The following is an 18,896-nucleotide window of genomic DNA, read 5'->3' as shown; positions in this document are numbered from 1 at the left end:
CCGACGAGTTTCGGTCCCTCTGAAAGCCTATGGAGGAGTAATCCAGCCGTCAGATTTCATCAAAAATATCTTAATTTGTGTTCCGAAGATGAATGAAAGACTTACATGGTTGGAACAACATGAGGGTGAGTAATTACTGACAGAATTTTCATTTTTGGGTGAACTAACCCTTTAAGTTTGTCAGTATATGGTATAGCCAACTTTTTTTGTCACGGCCCATAACTTTTTCTCTTTCTTTCTCGGTGCCGGTGGAAACCGGCCAGTGTGGTATAGTATTCTGTAACCCTATAGTGATGGGTACGGGCTGAGGACCCAAGCAATCCGATTGGTTCAAAGCACGTTTTATGGGTAATCGCTTTAGTGCCTGGTTACAAATCATACAAAATCACTTTATTATAGAAGACGTTTGTACTACGTTATAACGAATCATTAATGTATTTAATGTATTTTAAATTATACGTTTCATATACTAGTATTTAACCGAAGCTATAGATTGTGAAATTAAACATTTCTCGTTGGTAGTGTTTTTTAGTTAGCTTAGATAATAGCATAGCATACAGCTAACGTTATCCGATGATCGTGATTCGTGCTGATACTGCCTTACCATATTCACAGCCATTCGTAATGCAATTATAATTATGTAATTATTTTTTACACTTTTATTTATTAAAATATTCTTAAAATAATGCTTATTTGTGTATATTACTATTTTTCGTATTAACAGTTTAGACATTTAAATAAATTACAGAATGCTAGCTATGTTTTGTGGGTATAAATATAAAATATAAAATCTAGCCTTGACTAAAGAACAGTATAATAAAATTATGGAATCACAATTTTTAATGTAATTAATCAAACCCCTTAATTCATATAATAATCTTTTATTTGAAAGAAATAACATTTTTAAAGTATGTTTTGTGACAAAGTTATTTGTTATTAAGCAATGGGGCATAAAATGCTTTTTTATTACAAGCATGTCATTTGTGTACTAATGCATATGATTTATGTCATAATTAATTCTTAATACAGAACATCAAACAACACAATAACATTTAATGTAATAAAATGAGAGAACCAAAACTTATATAAAAATGTAATTAAATTACACAATACAATACATAATGAATTCAACTGAATTATGAGATGTAATATATTACATTTTTATTAACACAACACTACAAGCAAAATGCACATCGTTTTAGGACATTTATAGAGCTTTTTAAAATACACAACAATACAAAGCAGCTTTAAACAAACATACTCTAGTATGTATTTATTTTCCTAAACACTTTTGTGATAGTCCTCTGGCTATACATTGTGGAGATTTAAAAACAATTAATGTTGAGTTAGCTGTGTTAAAATATTTAATGAACTGTAAGGTTAAAGTTTTTTGAGAGCTAATGAGACACAAATAGATGCAGTGTCTTTTGCTGTATGTAAAGTCAGATCTTTAGTTTGAAGTAAATTCATGTTATATGTGCAGTCAATTCTTTGTGGAACCATCCTAAGGCCTAGATGATGCAGTCAGTCAATTTCCCCTTTAGATGGTGCGGTCGTGACCAGGTAGGTGAGGAGGCTGGACTAGGTGTCATGGACTGACTTGAGGGAACTCTGCAAAAACACACAAACAACACATCACGTGCAACTGTACACTTGCAGTCTTTAGTGCTATGGAACATCACTCACTGTATTTGCTTTGATATGCAAGCTCAAAGGTGCAACGGAGCAGACGCAGTTAGCTCGTTGAACCTGGGGTGTCATGGATGGACTGACTTGAGGAACTCTGCAAAAACACACAAACAACACGTCATGTGCAACTGTACACTTGATTAACTAATCATTTACAAAACATGAATATGCGTTTCATACATGTTCAATAAATAATGTTTTTTTTTTGTATGTATGTAGCAATTAGAGGGTGCAGAAAGTGTTGTAAATGTCTTGAATACACATACAGATCATTTGTAACAGATAAGTGTAACACTTTTACAAGTGATGAATAGTTTACACTTTAGATTAGGAGATGCATAAAGTGTTGTAAATGATTTATTCATTCATTACACATCTATAACAGGTGTTGAACACTGTAGTGTGTACTGCAGTGTAAGTGTTGACTGGTGAGGGTATAGACAGCTGTCTTCTGTAGTGTAGTGTAGTGTAGTGTGTACTCTACTGCAACTGCAGTGTAAGTGCTGACTGGTGAGGGTGAGGGTATAGACAGCTGTCTTCTGTAGTGTAGTGTGTAGTGTAATGTGTACTGCAGTGTAAGTGCTGACTGGTGAGGGTATAGACAGCTGTCTTCTCTGAAACATATGGAGTCTTTAACCACTGTTCACCTGATGTGAGCAAAACATACAAAAAATTGCATTCTTCTTTTTCATCACTTTAAGGGCTTAAGGGCTTTGCAGCTTAAGGGCTTTGCAGTGTAACAAATGCTTCGTGGAATCTCCATATCTCAGCTCTGGATCTTGTACTCCTGTCTGCGCCTCAGCACCCTCTATCCGAATCCAGAGTTTCAAGAAGATCAGATAAACTTTATTTATCACCTTATAGTTTTTTTGGTTCGAAAAATAAAGTTTTTCGGATCTTCTTGAAACCTTGGATTCTGATAGAGGGCGATAAGGCGTAGAGAGGAGTGCAAGTCCTGGCTCTCTACACCTCTCCTGAGCTGAGATATGGAGATCCCTTTTTAAAGACATGATAAACTCATTAAGAAGTTGTCTCTCATTTACAACTCTTCTCATTTATAACTCATTTATAAGTAAAGTAATATATTACAAGTAACATGCATTACATAATAAGATCACTTTTGATGTAACGAGTAAAGAAACGGATTACAATAATGTACATTATAAAATCAGATTACTTTTTGATGTTACTAGTTAAGTAATGCAATACAAGTCACATACTAGGCCTATATAATCACATTACATTCTAATAATCCCAAATACATTTAATTACAGTAAAAAAAAAATTCACTGCAGATTAAGTGTTTTCGAAAACAATATTCACAGTATAAGTATGAATTGTAGCTGAAATGTAGCCATTGATGCATGAGGTCCACTATAGTGGACATATGATTAATCAGATTTCTCTCCCAATCTAAAATCAAAACTTGGAAAATGTAACTGGGTCATTATACGAAAACGTGCCATTTCCCACTTTTAATGTTTGATTTTCAAAGTACTGTTTTGAAAATCTTTAAAGGGATAGTTCATCCAAAAATGAAAATGCTGTCATCATTTACTCACCCTCAAGTTGTTCCAAACCTGTATGAGTTTCTTTGTTCTGCTGAACACAAAGGAAGATATTTTGAAGGATGTTTGTAATCAACAGATCTTGGTCCCCATTGACTTCCATAGTAGAAAAAAAAAAATACTATGGAAGTCAATGGGGACCGAGATCTGTTTGGTTACAAACATTCTTCCAAAACTATCCCTTTAAAGATTTTCAAAACAGTACTTTGAAAATCAAACATTAAAAGTGGGAAATGGCACGTTTTCGTATAATGACCCAGTTACATTTTCCAAGTTTTGATTTTAGATTGGGAGAGAAATCTGATTAATCATCCCTTTAAGCATCTTTTTGGATGAAGTAGATCCTTACCTCCTTACCTCTCAGGAAAATGTGCCGTGCCATCTTATGTATTTTATTTTTTTCATATAACCAATGTAAATGTGTGTGTTTTTAGTATACACTTTTTTCCCACTCATTTTCTTCAGCATTGACCACACCTCTCCTATTTTAACTTCCCTCCCTATAGTAGAACAATAGTTCGTCCATGCATTTTGTTTACTATTCTTAATTATTCTTCGTGCCTGAGCACGTTAAGTTATCTTGGTTCAAATTACCTCTTGCCCTATTTCGTTCTTTAATAGCTTTTGTACATGTATCATTCCACCATGGGACCATTTTCCTATTCCCCCCAACTAACTTAAATGGTATGCTTTTTAATGCTGCATTCATTATTAAATGTGTAACCTCAGATGCACATTCCTCAATATCACCCTGCATTGAGACTGTCTCTGCTGAAATACAACATATTTCTTAAAAATTTTCCCAATCAGCTTTTTCAAACTCCCATTTCTTATGATTAGGCCTTTCTTGGAGATCTATTTCAATATTTATAGAGCAAAATATTGGAAAATGATCACTTCCAATACTTGTACTTTCTATCACCTTCCATTCACAAGAGTGTGACATTAGAAACCAGAGTGAGATCAATACAAGACAGTGTGTTAGAACGTATATCAATTCTTGTACCATTCCCATTATTTAAACAAACTAATTGCCTAACATCCATCAGTTCTTCCACTGCTTCTCCATTACTATCTGTATGCTTACTTCCCCATAGACTATTATGTGCATTGAAGTCTCCACACCATATTTCTTTCCGGGTTCCTTGTCTACTTATTATTCCCTCTAAGGTTTCTAGGTTTAATGATTTACAAGGGTTATATAAGTTTATTACTATTAAGTGTCCATCTGATTTATACATTTCAGTAATTACACATTCTATTTCTGTTGTAGTTTCTATTCTTCTAAATGGTATCCCATTCCTTACAAATGTTGCACATCCTCCACCCTGATTCCCACCTCTATCAAACCTAACAGACTCATAACCAGGTAAAATAAAATCAAGGTGAGGCCTTAGCCAGGTCTCTTGAATGCAAATAGTATCAGGTTTGACTTCAGACTCTACTATAAACTTCTTAAATTCTTGTCCATTTGCAGTGAGACTCCTAGCATTCCATTGTAACAGATGGAATACCATAATAAATTTAAGTAATACTCTGAGACCCTCCATCATTATTAGTGCTTAGCATGCCATGTATATCTTCTGCTTTTAAATCTTTGATACCCAAGAATTCCTCTGCAGCTTCTACCACTGTTTTGATCCTGTCACTTTTCCTTTCTTGTCATGTGGCAACATTCACAACTTTACATATAAAAGCTACAAAGCTCTTTTTTTCTACCATCAAGGTGTTCTCCTCCACTACACTTCTGTTTACATGGTTGCTGTATGGCTACGGGTATTAGGTCTACTTTTCCTGGCTGACATCTCTTTATGTTTAACCTCTGGGGTAGGCCTACTGCTCCATGTATTACATTTTCATTGAGGTTTTCATGACTCTCTATTTGACTATTTTTAGTACAAACGTCTTCTATGATAAAATGATTTTGTATGATTTGTAACCAGGCACTAAAGCGATTACCCATAAAACGGCCTTTGAGCCAATCGGATTGCTTGGGTCCTACGCCCGGACCCAATACACAGAGTAACCATATTATTCACCACACCGGCTTCTGCGTTGCCTCTAAAATGGCCGCCGTTACCCACAATTCACCATTCCATAACGTTTACGCCCGAGCTCTATATGGAGCTGACGACGAGGAGATTTGTTTGTAACGTTAACAGGGAAAACGCAGAAAGTAAGTTTTTTTTACCTAATTTACAACATGTATGTCATGGCATTATATTGTTGTGTAATGATATTTATGTGATGTGCGCGCTTAAACCTTTCTCACAGACTAACGTTAGGCCCTCCATCCTCTTTGACTCGTGACGCAGTGCAGACACGGAGTTTGCTTTTAACAGTGAAAACACAGAGTAAGAGTTTTAACTTATTTACAATACGTGTTTTATAATGTTATATTGTTTTATGATAATATTTGTGACGTTCAAATATCATAAAGTAGCCTATGTATTTATCCTCAAACTATCTTTTACTCTCGTTTGCCAGCACACCTAACGTATAACGTTAACTGAAAAACAGAAGAACAACTCCACAAAGTGCGGACCTACAATGCACGTGAAATTGTCACTTTATTTCCTTATTTGGGGGACCAATTTTCTTAAAATTGGTAAGTAATTCTTTCAGATTAAATATGTATGCAAAATGTATTTTATCAGATTTACTTTATGATGTTTGGATATGCTTTAAATGTATTAGAGAATGTGCCTGATAGCGCTCCGGCGCCACGCCGGATTTCCGGCGTACAGACGTGTCTGCGAAAAAAAAAAAACAGGTTCGCGTTCGCGTGACCTGACAATTCCCAAGATCTGAGAGGCGCTTTCACTAAACCACACCAGTATATGGAAGGCATTTTCTGCCAAATTTAAATAAATAAATTAAATGATTAAAATGAAAATTAAAACCAGATTAGCAATTTCATTACAGAAAACAGTACGCAAAAAATGTGACAGAATTGAGAATGAAATTAAATGATTTCATTTTCACAACATTATCCCTGTCAAATTGAAAAATAAAATGCAATTGGTGATTTCACATTTCATTTCCACTACAGTCTCGAGGCAAGACTGCCAATATTAAAATGAAAAGCCAAACGTGAAAAAGAAACTACAAATACAGTTTTTACAATGCTCTTTGGTAACGCTCACGCAATAATAGTGACACAATTCAAATACAAATGTAAATTTTCGTTTTCATTTCAATTCCCCTTTTATTTCACAGTTTTCATTTTCGTTTTCATTTTCAAAGACAACCTGCATGCAAATTATATGTTAATGAGTGGGTGTGGCTTATTCTAGTAACGGCGCTGAGACACGCCTTCTGTAAAGCTAAGTCATCGTCCCCGTGTGCATGAGTTGAATGTGTGAAACAAAATTATTTAAATGTGATTATATTGTAATCGAGACGACGAGATATGGCGAAATCTGTTAGTGAGCTTTTGCGGGAAGCTGCCGCAGCATTAGAACATGGAAACAACCAGCCTGACCATGTTAGTTATAGTGTTAGACTCAGACTAGACCATAATCGACGATGAGGTTCATTCATGTATTAGGCTGTTTTGGAAATTCAACTATTTGGGTGTACAGAAGTCTTAATAACACAATTTCTGCAACAATTATAGCCAGACATTAATACCCAATGGCTTTAACCGAGAACCTCGGCCAATGTTTCATACGCGTCGCGCCTAACAACGCCCTTCAGCCGTGACTTATTCAGATGATACAGCACTAGCCTAGAGTAGGCTACCTTATTGTTTTTATAAAACGGTTACCTCGCAATACAAATTAATCCCGAAACATATGTATCTATGCAACTTTCATGAAGTAAAATGAATCACTAAAAGCCAATTCCATCCGCTGGAGAAAAAAAAAAATAGTCCCTGACCATAAAGCAACAGAAGAAGTTACATTAGTTCTCCATTAGATGGAGACAAAGACTGTCTTAATGAGTGAGTCAGTCAGAGAAGACTTTTGAAATGACTCAAACTTGTGATCACGGAGAAGAAAGACGCACACAACTGACATGACTACAGGCACGGACAACCCCTATTAACTGTTAAAAGTAGATATCACACAGGACATTCAAACAGATTTTTTGTTATGAATACAGGACTGACCTGAAGGAAAATGCTATATCTAGCCAACTGTAAATGCAGGTGGTCTACACTCGCTTTCTCGATCTCATCCAGAAGTTACTGGAAATGAAAACCAGCATTGTGATTCTTTTTGTACACAAACTTAAAATAACCAAAAGACACGTAACAGTTAAACAGCGGACAGATACAGGCTGTCCTGATACTGTATCTGAATAAAGGCCAATTTATACTTCTGCGTCGGGTGCGCGTAGTAGGTACGGCGTAGCATACGCATAGACGCGTATCATACGTCGTACCCTTCGCCGTACCCTGACGCGCACCTCCTCAAAAATGTAACTACGCGTCGCGACGACGCGGACCGCAAGATCTGTGATTGGTCGGCTTGGTAGCATCGCATTTCCTCCTACACATTTCCGGCGTGTTCTTCTGCACCGCCCGTCATTTTTAAATTCGGTTCAACCGTCAACAGGTTCACAGGTCACACGTACCATCTCCTCTGACGCCTTCTCTCGTTTCTGCCTTTTAGTTTTAGTAATTTCACTAAAACTGTTTTTCCACCTCAATAAGCTCCAACTCCTACATGATCCACTCTCTTTCAGACGCTAGTAGCCTAAACTCAAAACAGCCGCGAGGAATCTAAACACAGTGGAAAATTAAAACCCGCCCCCGCCAACTAGCGTCTCGGTGGTGTAACTGTAGAGCAACACAGACATAACGCAGAAGTATAAATGCTCACGACGGCGTCACCTACGTGCGTAGCCTACGACGTACACTACGGCGTACACTCGACGCAGAAGTATAAATTGGCCTTAAGTCACGGCTGAAGGGCGTTGTTAGGCGCGACGCGTATGAAACATTGGCCGACGTTCTCGGTTAAAGCCATTGGGTATTAATGTTTGGCTATAATTGTTGTAGAAATTGTGTTACTAAGACTTCTGTACACCCAAATAGTTGAATTTCCAAAACAGCCTAATACATGAATGAACCTCATCGTCGATTATGGTCTAGTCTGAGTCTAACATCATAACTAACATGGTCAGGCTGGTTGTTTCCATGTTCTAATGCTGCGGCAGCTTCCCGCAAAAGCTCACTAACAGGTTTCGCCATATCTCGTCGTCTCGATTACAATATAATCACATTTAAATAACTTCGTTTCACACATTCAACTCATGCACACGGGACGATGACTTAAGCCTGTTTCATACCTCTACGCTGTAAAAGGGTGTCTCAGCGCCGTTACTAGAATAAGCCACACCCACTCATTAACATATTATTTGCATGCAGGTTGTCTTTGAAAATGAAAACGAAAATGAAAACTGTGAAATAAAAGGGGAATTAAAATGAAAACGAAAATTTACATTTGTATTTGAATCACTATTATTTCGTGAGCGTTACCAAAGAGCATTGTAAAAACTGTATTTGTAGTTTCTTTTTCACGTTTGGCTTTTCATTTTAATATTGGCAGTCTTGCCTCGAGACTGTAGTGGAAATGAAATGTGAAATCACCAATTGCATTTTATTTTTCAATTTGACAGGGATAATGTTGTGAAAATGAAATCATTTAATTTCATTCTCAAATTTGTCACATTTTTTGCGTACTGTTTTCTGTAATGAAATTGTTAATCTGGTTTTAATTTTCATTTTAATCATTTAATTTATTTATTTAAATTTGGCAGAAAATGCCTTCCATAGCCTACTTCAGCCAATCGGTAATAGGGTAGGGGCTGGTCTTGGGTTTTGGGTAATCAGATTGATTCAGCAGTCACTCCACGTGTGAATTTGTTTTGTGTTTCCCACACTGGCAGCGCGATACGGTAGGCTACGGGCATCACGAGTCGGTGCATATAGCTGCTACACGGAGAATACACTAAATAAATCTCGCGTGCAATTTAACTAATGTAATGCGGAACTACTGTTAGATACGGGGGATATTTAGGGACACCTAATCTGTAGCCCCGCCTTAGCTCTGAAGCAGGCTGCGATGTAAAGATTGCTATGCTGGAGTGTGTGTGTGTGTGCGCGCGTGCGCGTGTATGAGTGAGTCGCGGGCGCGATCGAACAGTGCTTTTGTCAAACTTTAAACTCTTGTCAAACTGTAGCCTAACCTCAAACAGAGCACTAATCTGATTATTTTTAAGTTACACATTCTACATTGATTAAATAGAAAATCAAAATGTGTTTTTAATGGTAGTATTATTTTATACAGAAATAAATTATTTATAATTAAGATGAGAATAAAGTTAGTGTTAATTAAAATTTGAAGGAAAACGAATATATTGATCTGAAATATACCAAATTAATTTTAAATTCATTCAGGTACAATTACCAAACATCTCAAGGTCTTTTTGTCTTTTTATTAATATAATTAATAAACGAATTATATTAAACTATTGTCAGTGCACTACAAATAAACTGGTTCTATGCCTTTACTTACTATTAATAAAACTTAATTAAAAAATACAAGGCTTAAGACATTTATTTTCCTTTGGTGGTACAGCCTGAGACATGCAAAATAAAAATAAAATTGCCTTCTGCATTTTTGTTTTGCTTTTCCCTCCACTGTACTGAACTCATACCGAACCGTGACTTCTGTGTACCGTTCCACCCCAAATAAGATTCTAAATGTACTGGTCTGATTTTATGACGAGGATGCAGGCAGTGTGAAAACACAGCACCTTGCCAAGGGACTATTTATCAAAATGTTCACCCAGGGGAGCACACCCCTGGATCCCGCTTGACAATTATGTTGATCAGGGCATATATCTTGGCTTGCCTCCCAGGGAAAAAAGTTCAGGCTCAGGATTTTTTGTCTACTATCAGCCCTGTAGAACCTGGTGATGGTAAGATTTAACAGATAACATACATGTATGAGAGAATCATGGGCACAAACATAAAAAAATAATCATAGCTTTGTTGCTATTTGATAGATTTTCTGTGTTTCATAACACTCATTTTGAATTTGTCCAGTCAAATTATTTTACAAAAGTAAATCTTTTTTTTTTTTTTTTTTTTACTTAAAATGAGTTTTCAAACCTTTTCATGATTTGACAGGTATATGTTTTCTTGCTGTTTAATTTTAGACTCAACTGATTGAGAAAAATCTGCCCATCACCTGCCCCCAACATCACAAAGCCACAACAACGAAGCAAAGATTCTTCCGGCAGCTGACTATTTAGTGAGATTTCTTAAGGTGCGTGTCTTCATTTATTCTTAAAGGGATAGTTCACTTTGAAATTAAATTTTGGTATGTTTTAGCTTACCTCAAGGGCATCCAAGATGTAGGTGTCTTTGTTTCTGCAGTAGTTTTAATTTTGATAATTTTAAGTCAAACCGTTCTTGTCTGTCAGTCATATAATGCAGGTCTATGGTCACCACCTCAAAGAGCATGCACAGAGTCCAAATTAAACAATTCCCCATTGTAAGTACACATTGATGGCCTAAGACACGAAACGAGCGGTTTGTATGAGAAAATTAACAGTATTTATAGCGTTTTTACCTCTTGTACACAACCATGTCCAAGTGATCTGAGGGCGCACGCTTCCTGGTGTGTACGTCACTCATTGTTTAATTTGGACGATGGGGAATTGTCTTAATTTGGACTCTGTGCATGCTCTTTGAGATAGTGACCATAGACCTGCATTATATGACTGACAGACAAGAACGGTTTGTCCTAAAAATATCAAAAATGAAACTACTGCGGAAACAAAGACACCTACATCTTGGATGCCCTTGAGGTAAGCTAAAACATGCCAAAATTTAATTTGAGTGAACTATCCCTTTAAAGGGTTAGTTCACCCACAAATGGAAATTCTGCCATTAATTACTCACCCTCATGTCGTTCCAAACATGTAAGACTTTCTTTCATCTTCACAACACAAATGAAGATATTTTTAATGAAATCTGAGAGCTTCCTGTCCCTCCATTGACAGTCCACGCAACTACCACTTTCAAGCCCCAGAAAGGTAGAAAGGTACATCATTAAAGTACTCCATGCGACTCCAGTGGTTTAACATACATTTTATTAAACTATGCAAGTGCTGTGTTTGCAGCAAAAAAGCATTTACCACTTAATTTATAAAATATAAATTTCCAACATGCGTTCATGAGATAATTACAACACGTGCATGTTGTTAATGCGAGAGCGGATGTTGTAGTGTGATTGTGCATTGAAGATTAATATTTTGTAAATAAAGTTGAGTTAAAATTGTCGTAAAAAAAGTCGTAAAATTGAGGTCAAACCACTGGAGTCACAGGGATTACTTGTGATTTTCTTTATACCTTTCCGTGGCTTTGGAAGTGGTAATTGAATAGGCTGTCGATCAAAGGACAGAAATCTCTTAGATTTCATTAAAAATAACTTCATTAAGTGGTCCGAAGATGAGCAAAACTCTTACTGGTTTGGAACAACATAAGGGTGAATAATTAATGACAGAATACAAATTTTTGGATGAATAAAGTCTTTAATTTACTTGGAAATCAGTAAATTCAAGTCTTAATCTTACCAAAATAGTTTCTTGTTTGAGTCACGAAAGTTGGTTGAACTTTTTCCACCATAAACTTGCTGTATTTATAAAACACAAATTGTTTTGATTGTAATTGGTCTGGTTTTGTGTTGTCTAGGGAACCAGCACTCCAGGATATTACGAGAAAGTTGGATCTGCACAGCCTTTCCTTCTCTGTGAAACAACTATGCACTGAACTTTACTGTTAGCAACTGGACACAACTGATCCACTCATATTCTGAAATTGTTTCTCATCTGCTGAATGTTGTTGACCCAAGCACTGCTGTACTGTTGCAAAGTCGAAGGTACTACTACTGAATCAACTTCACTTACACAGGACTTACATTCACTGACATGTACAGGACTTGAGGTATTCCAGACCATTTGAATAAGCAGCTTTTATATAATTCTGGTGACAGAAATGCCTATATTGTGCCTTTATCATTTATTTTAAAAGTTAACCTATGATGTAAAGGGGCTTGTTAGTTAATAAACTAGTTTGTTAAAACAACTGCTTGTTTTTATTGTGACAATTACTTTGCCTTTATTTTTAACTTTACAATGAACAGAATTCTACTATGATCTCAGACTGAGGTTACAATTGAACTTTCTGGATTGTTTTGAAATAAAGGTTTGAAAGAGTAAAATAGAGTGACGTGTTTATTTCAAAGAGTTTATTTTACAGTTCTTTAAAGTGGCAGATGCAGAACACTAATAAGAAAAACTGGTAACTCCCTGTTATGTGTTTTATCAACACCAGGATGGTGTAATATTTGACTCCTATAAGGTTGAGAAGATTGTGATTTCCATTCTATTAAAAGTGTTAGGTCAACACCAGAACAGTGTAGAATTTTAACTGCACCCAGCTCTGTAACAGTGTTGTTGTTCTCTGCATTGGTGTTAATATTTTACTCTCTTAGTGTTCATATTGTAACACTGTGTTGGTGTTGCGAGAGGCAACACTTTTGAAAGTGTTGAACTAACACTTTGTGGGTGGTTCCCATATATACACTTTTAAAGTGTTGAAATTAACTCTATTGGTGTTGATTTCCGGATTTAAAATTTACTGTGATGATTCATTCATAATGGCTGGAATCTGTATGTATTTAAAATATTGTTGTTGATAATATTGATATATAATATATAAGTTCTAATATATAATATATAATACATTGCATTATAAATGATTTCAACACTGATGCTACTTTATAGCAACTTTATAATGGTTGTTGTTACGTCTTGTAATGTCATGATCGATGGGCGGCTGAGTTTGTTTTACTGTCTGTTCTCTCCCTCTCTATTCTGTTTTCCGCTGTGCTGCTGCCAAAGAAGCACAGCAAGCAGAAACTTGGAGGTTTCTCTTCTCATAATGTCCTGCCTCAGACAGTCTGCCATCTGTTGCTATGATGGGAGAAACAAAGCTTTTCATTTTGCTTCACAAAATGATTCACTGTTGGTGACCCCTGCTGGTCAGAACAGTGTAAATGCAGGGAAAACTCAGTCCAAACATGCATAAAAAACACTTTTTACAATACAATTGCAAATGTTTTATTGAAGGTGTAATCTGTTAAATGCAATTATCATCTAAAACTATCAAATATGAGGTGTCTATAATATTTTATATTTTATTCAATTTTAGGGCTGTTAGGGTCGTTTAATGGAGAGCTTGGTTAATCAACACTCAACTTGTTTCATACAGTTAACTACTAACATTTGTATTACTTATATTTTGGATATGAATCTCAATTGACTGCAAAGAGAGCTCTCTGCAGGGCCGGTAAGACAGAGGTCCCAAGAGGGGATGAGGCGAGGTCAATGAGGGTTCAACCTTCTCGCTCCTCTCAGGAACCTGACAGGTTGTGCTTTCCCACCTACCTTCTACTGCGTTGTGATGCAAGGCGATAGCAGTAACATACATTTTCAGGGTGGAGGGAGACAGCCTTCACTCCAACCCTTCTTGCAGAAAGGAAAGAATGACTCTGATTGGACATTTACAGGGATCCTCCTGGTGAAAAGAGCCCGATTCAATGAACAGGTTCCACTTACAAGCATAAGCGCGGCTCGTAGAGGGGCTCTAACTGAAGTGATAGTGTCTACTGCCACTGAGGGTAGGCCACTAAAAACCTCTGCGTCCTTTCCAGAGACCACACGTAGAGGTTTCTAGAAGTCTTAACGTGGGTGCCTTATGATGCTCCGTTCCTGAGAAATCTGGTCCTTCCTCAGGGGAATCCACCAAGGAAGGTCTGTCGCAAGGAGCTTGAGTTCTGGGAACCAGGTGCAGGTGAGCCAGTACGGCGCAACAAGCAAGACCTGCTCTTCATCCTCCCTGATCTTGCACAGGGTCTGTGCGAGTATAGGCTCACTGGGAGAAACGCATACTTGCGCAGGCCCCGGTGCCAGCTGTGTGCCAGTGCATCCGTGCCGAGGGTCCCCTCAGTCAGGGAATAGAACAACTGGCAGTGGGATGTGTCCGGAGTGACAAACAGGTCCACCTGAGCAACTCCAAAGCGCCTTTAAGTGACCTTCCTGAGGGTGGAGTCTCCACTCTCCTGGGAGTGTGAGCTGCTGTGAGCACGTCAGCTGCACATTTGAGCTCGAAAGCCAGAGGAGGAGATGGTGGGTGAGTTACAACATGCGACGGGAGCGTAGACAACCTTCGCGAATGATGTACGCAATGGTCAATGTGTTGTCCGTCCGGACAAGTATAGGTGTCCTGCAGCAATGGGAGAAACCGACCGAGGGCAAGGAATACTGCTATTAACTCGAGGCAATCGATATGCCACTGCAGTCGAGGTCCCGCCCAGGAGGCCGAGGCTGCATGCAAGTTGACCACGGCACCCCAGCCGGTGGTGGAGGCATCTGTTGAGACAACAACATTCCTGGACACTTGTTCTAGGGAAACTCTGGCCCGTAGAAAAGCCAGGTCTGACCACGGGCTGAAAGCCCGATAGTGATAGTCATTCGGATAGTGCCACAGTGCCATGCCCATCTCGTGTGACTCAGTCGTAGCCACTGTTGAAATGGTCTTGAATGAAGCAATCCAAGCAGTGTGTCCGTAGCTTCGGATGCCTTATGCCCCAGGAGCCTCTGAAATCATTTCAGTTGGACCGCTGTCCAACTCCATACAGAGAAAAGAGATCCTCTGCACATTTGCTCTTTTCCCAGTTGACCTGAAGGCCAGATGGCTGAGGTGTCTGAGCTCCAGGTCCCTGTGTTCACACAACTGATCTCACAAGTGGGCCAGGGTGAGCCAGTCATCAATATAGTTGAGGATGCGAACACCCACTTCCCACAGAGGGGTAAGGTTGGCAGGGCGACAGGTACAGCCCAAATGGGAAGCCGTGACCGTCCCCCGAATGCAAAGCGTAGGAACGGTTCGCTCCTGGACCACTAGGTTGGACATCATTTGACCACGCCACGGTGACTTTAGTCTCACTGAACAGAGGTAAGAAGGACATCCATCCACACTGAAAATCATTTTGTTTAGTTTTATTATAATTAAAAGTGTAAGTGAGAAGTACAGTCATGCCAGCACTTAGATATATATGTCCGCACATTGAGATCAATAAATCATGGATAAATCAATATTTATGAACAGAATTGTTTTATAATTAAGAATCACATTTTTGTGTATTTAGAGCAAATTGTTCTCATAATGTGGAGCGCCCTCATGTGGTACATCACCCCACTGTGTAAAAAATATTTTACATTTGGGATGTTCTAAATCTCCTTTCTGATATAAAGTTTTATTATAGCCTTGTGTGTCTAATCATTAGACCCTACTGCATTTTCTGCATTCTTACATTGATTGTGAACGACAAGAATTGACGGTTTACATTCGAGTGACACTTCAATTTGATCATATGTCCTACTTCTGACAACCACCAATTTAGAGTAAAACAATCAAATCACCAGTGTGAATCACGACACAATATTTGACATAATTAAAAAAAAACTGAATAAAGGAGCCCATGTGTGGTAGAAACCGGACTCATTATGTTTTCCTTTTTGAATATTTGTAAATAACAAATAATGGTGATAAAATTCCCATCAGTCAAGATCATGTTTGCCCTGTCCAGTGTTTAAAGGTCACATTAGGTTTGAAATAAAAACTCCAGCAATACTGACAGACAACAGTGGAGTCTAAACTTGTGTTATCTAAACTTAGAAAATTCATCAGTATTTTCTAAGGTTTGTTCATTACCGTAATGTTGATTAAGAACTTTACTCAGCATGATATATGATATATTTTTCTTTAACACAAATACAGAAAAACAAAAGGAACCGGAACCGTGTGTGTACGAAACAGTGCACAAGTGGGTTAAAGTAATATAGTGCATATGTGGTAGATGTGGTAAAGTAGATATGTGCAAGTAAAAACAAAGGAAGGGTCTCAACAGTATTTTCTTAATCACAACCAAACTACTTTATAAGTCAAATGTCAGTAAAGGTGTTTTGATGTATGTATTGTTCACCAGGTCATGGAGTTCATAAAACTTATTCTGCATTTTGGTCCTGATATGAGAAACCTGATATGACAGTGAAATGAGAAAGAGAAACATCACTGAAAATGGCTGCAAAGATATCAACACCTTCATACAAGCAAATTCAAATAATATTAATGATGTTGTATTAACAAAGTTCAGCAATCAATGATAAGAGGTATATATATATATAGAAAGAAGTTTCTGTCTATATAAGGAAATGCAACGAGAAGATCGGGGCCTTCTGTTACTCAGATGAGCCCATGATGTTGAAGGATCTCAAAGACTTCAGCATCATGTATTTTAATGTGGGGTTCGCATCTCTTCTCTTTATTCCAGAGCTTTTGATGTTTTGTATCGATTATCTTTGAATTGATTATGAAATTGGCTTGATATACATTTACCTGACATAATAAATTGTTACATTTGATTATTCTAACTGACTTTGACATTATTTTCATTAAAGAGTTTAAAAGAATAGTCAAACATTCGCTAATTTTTAATGATGCACAGATATCATTAAAACCTCATTCATTTATGGAGTCAGATGAAATATCGAGAGAATACATATTCAAATTTTTTATCAAAAAATACTTTGCCACGAGAAAAGACAGTAAAACGTAGAGACCTTCCGCACTGGTTGGATGTGGCAAATTTCGAATATTAATTTACTCATATCATGAAATAAGATGTTGGTTCACCCACCTCTATGCCAAACTGTAGCATTGCTGCTTTTAGCTAGTTTCTCGTCAAAACTGATGAAAACTAAAGAAATTATTTACATTTACAAAGTCATACATTCGTGTGTGTGTGTGTTCCCCTTTTATTTATGTATTTATTATTATTATTATTATTTTTTTTTTTTACTGTTCATTACCTTGAGCGAATCTTGTTAGGGGTTGGAGGGTGGACTTGGGTTGGGTAGGATATGGGGAGGAGAAGAGAAACAGGTACTAGAATAAGCAAAACCTTACTGTGCCTTTGTTATATTTTTAATGATGATGTAACTAGCCTAAGGTTTTTCTCTCTCTTGCGAAGGTGTTTCCTCTCCAATGTGTACATAATGATTGTAAGAAAATAAATAAATAATTGATCACAAAAAAAAAACAAAGTCATACATTGCATTTATTCTTAAAATGACTCCCACACATTGACAGAAAAAAAACCAGGAAATGACCTATCAAGGTATCAAAAAGGTGTCAAGAATATTTATTTTTAAAAGGAAGTGTAGGGTCACAACATGAGTATAAGATCATGATGCATATGCACACAAAGTATATAATGTTTTCATATTTTGAAGTAACATCTCTGTATAATTTAAGGCCTTTTGTCAAACACCATTGACGAGTTCAATATTTTTGAAGCAGGTTTTTTAGAGCAGAGGTCCAACGGTTTCATGTGTAGCAGGAATGGAAAAAGTCCTTCAACCACAGACTATTTAGAGACACACTATTCATATCAGATGCATTCAAACTGACATCAAACACACACGTCTAGCAGCAGAAACACTCATGAGCAAGCTCTCCATCCACCTAGCAGATCAAACCACATTGATTAAGACCACAGCAGGCTCTCACCTTTTGATGAGTGTTTTCCATCTATGTTTTTTTTTTTTTTTTTTTTTTTTATGAGACCTACACACATGATCTCTTTAATACTTTAAGAGCCAAACATAAAATTATCCAATGGGCCAAATGATAGAGATCATTTGTTAAATGTCCTTGTAATACAAGTCAAGTTCTTTGGCAGTTTTTAGGAGACCATTTCAAGAATCTATCTTTAAGTACCACACTTTAAAACGATGATTGATTCTCACAAAAAGCTCAACCACAGACTCAGGCTTGAAAGTTGTCACAGGTCACACGGTTGGGTCTTGATACTTCATTGTAATTGGTGCATAAACCACATGATCCTCCTCTTTTACTTTCTGTAAAAAACACATAAAAGAAGATAATAATAATGAATGTGGTAGGTTCATCCTAAACACTGCAATGTGATACATAGGGTTATTTTTCTCTAAGTAACACAAGTGTTTCTTGCATGGAATGATGCTCTCATGGCTCTTGTAAATATCTGATATGGTGCTGTTATGTGTGATGTGATGGATGATTATGCAGACAAAAAAAAACACTGATCTACATCTGACTCACTGCTGAAATGATACAAACACACTCAACAAATAATACATAGTCTTACCGTTTTCTGTGCGTTTCTTTTGTTGAACGCTGGTTCAGCGTAAGTAATCTCGTCTTCACGAGTCTCAACTGTTTCAACAACAATAATAGATGCATTAAAACAACACAACTCAATCCTGACTGATTCTTCACAACATGTGTGTTATAATTAGGACTGTCAGAAATAAGGCATCGCACATTTCATTAAATGTTTAGAACTGCCATTTTTAAATAAGGCATCAACAAATTTAATTTGTCATTAGGCCTTTTTCATACAGAAAAAAGTTACGAACAGAGTATGTGTTCGTCATTACATTAAGAGAGACATTCTTTACACATAATTTCTCAAACCCAGTGAAGAGCGACATTCAGTGTCATTACACAAA

General features: G+C 37.1%; 1 long non-coding RNA gene across 1 annotated transcript in view; it reads left to right on the top strand.

Moving 5' to 3' along the window:
• LOC308701967 overlaps positions 1-18,896 on the top strand; it is a 756,660-nt gene that overhangs the window by 87,639 nt on the left and 650,125 nt on the right. The window lies entirely within an intron of this gene.

Source organism: Scardinius erythrophthalmus, assembly GCF_964197995.2.
Source record: "Scardinius erythrophthalmus genome assembly, chromosome: 14".
In the NCBI taxonomy this organism is placed as follows: domain Eukaryota; kingdom Metazoa; phylum Chordata; class Actinopteri; order Cypriniformes; family Leuciscidae; genus Scardinius; species Scardinius erythrophthalmus.
Note: the sequence above shows the minus strand (reverse complement) of the source record. Positions and strands in the feature narration are given on the sequence as shown.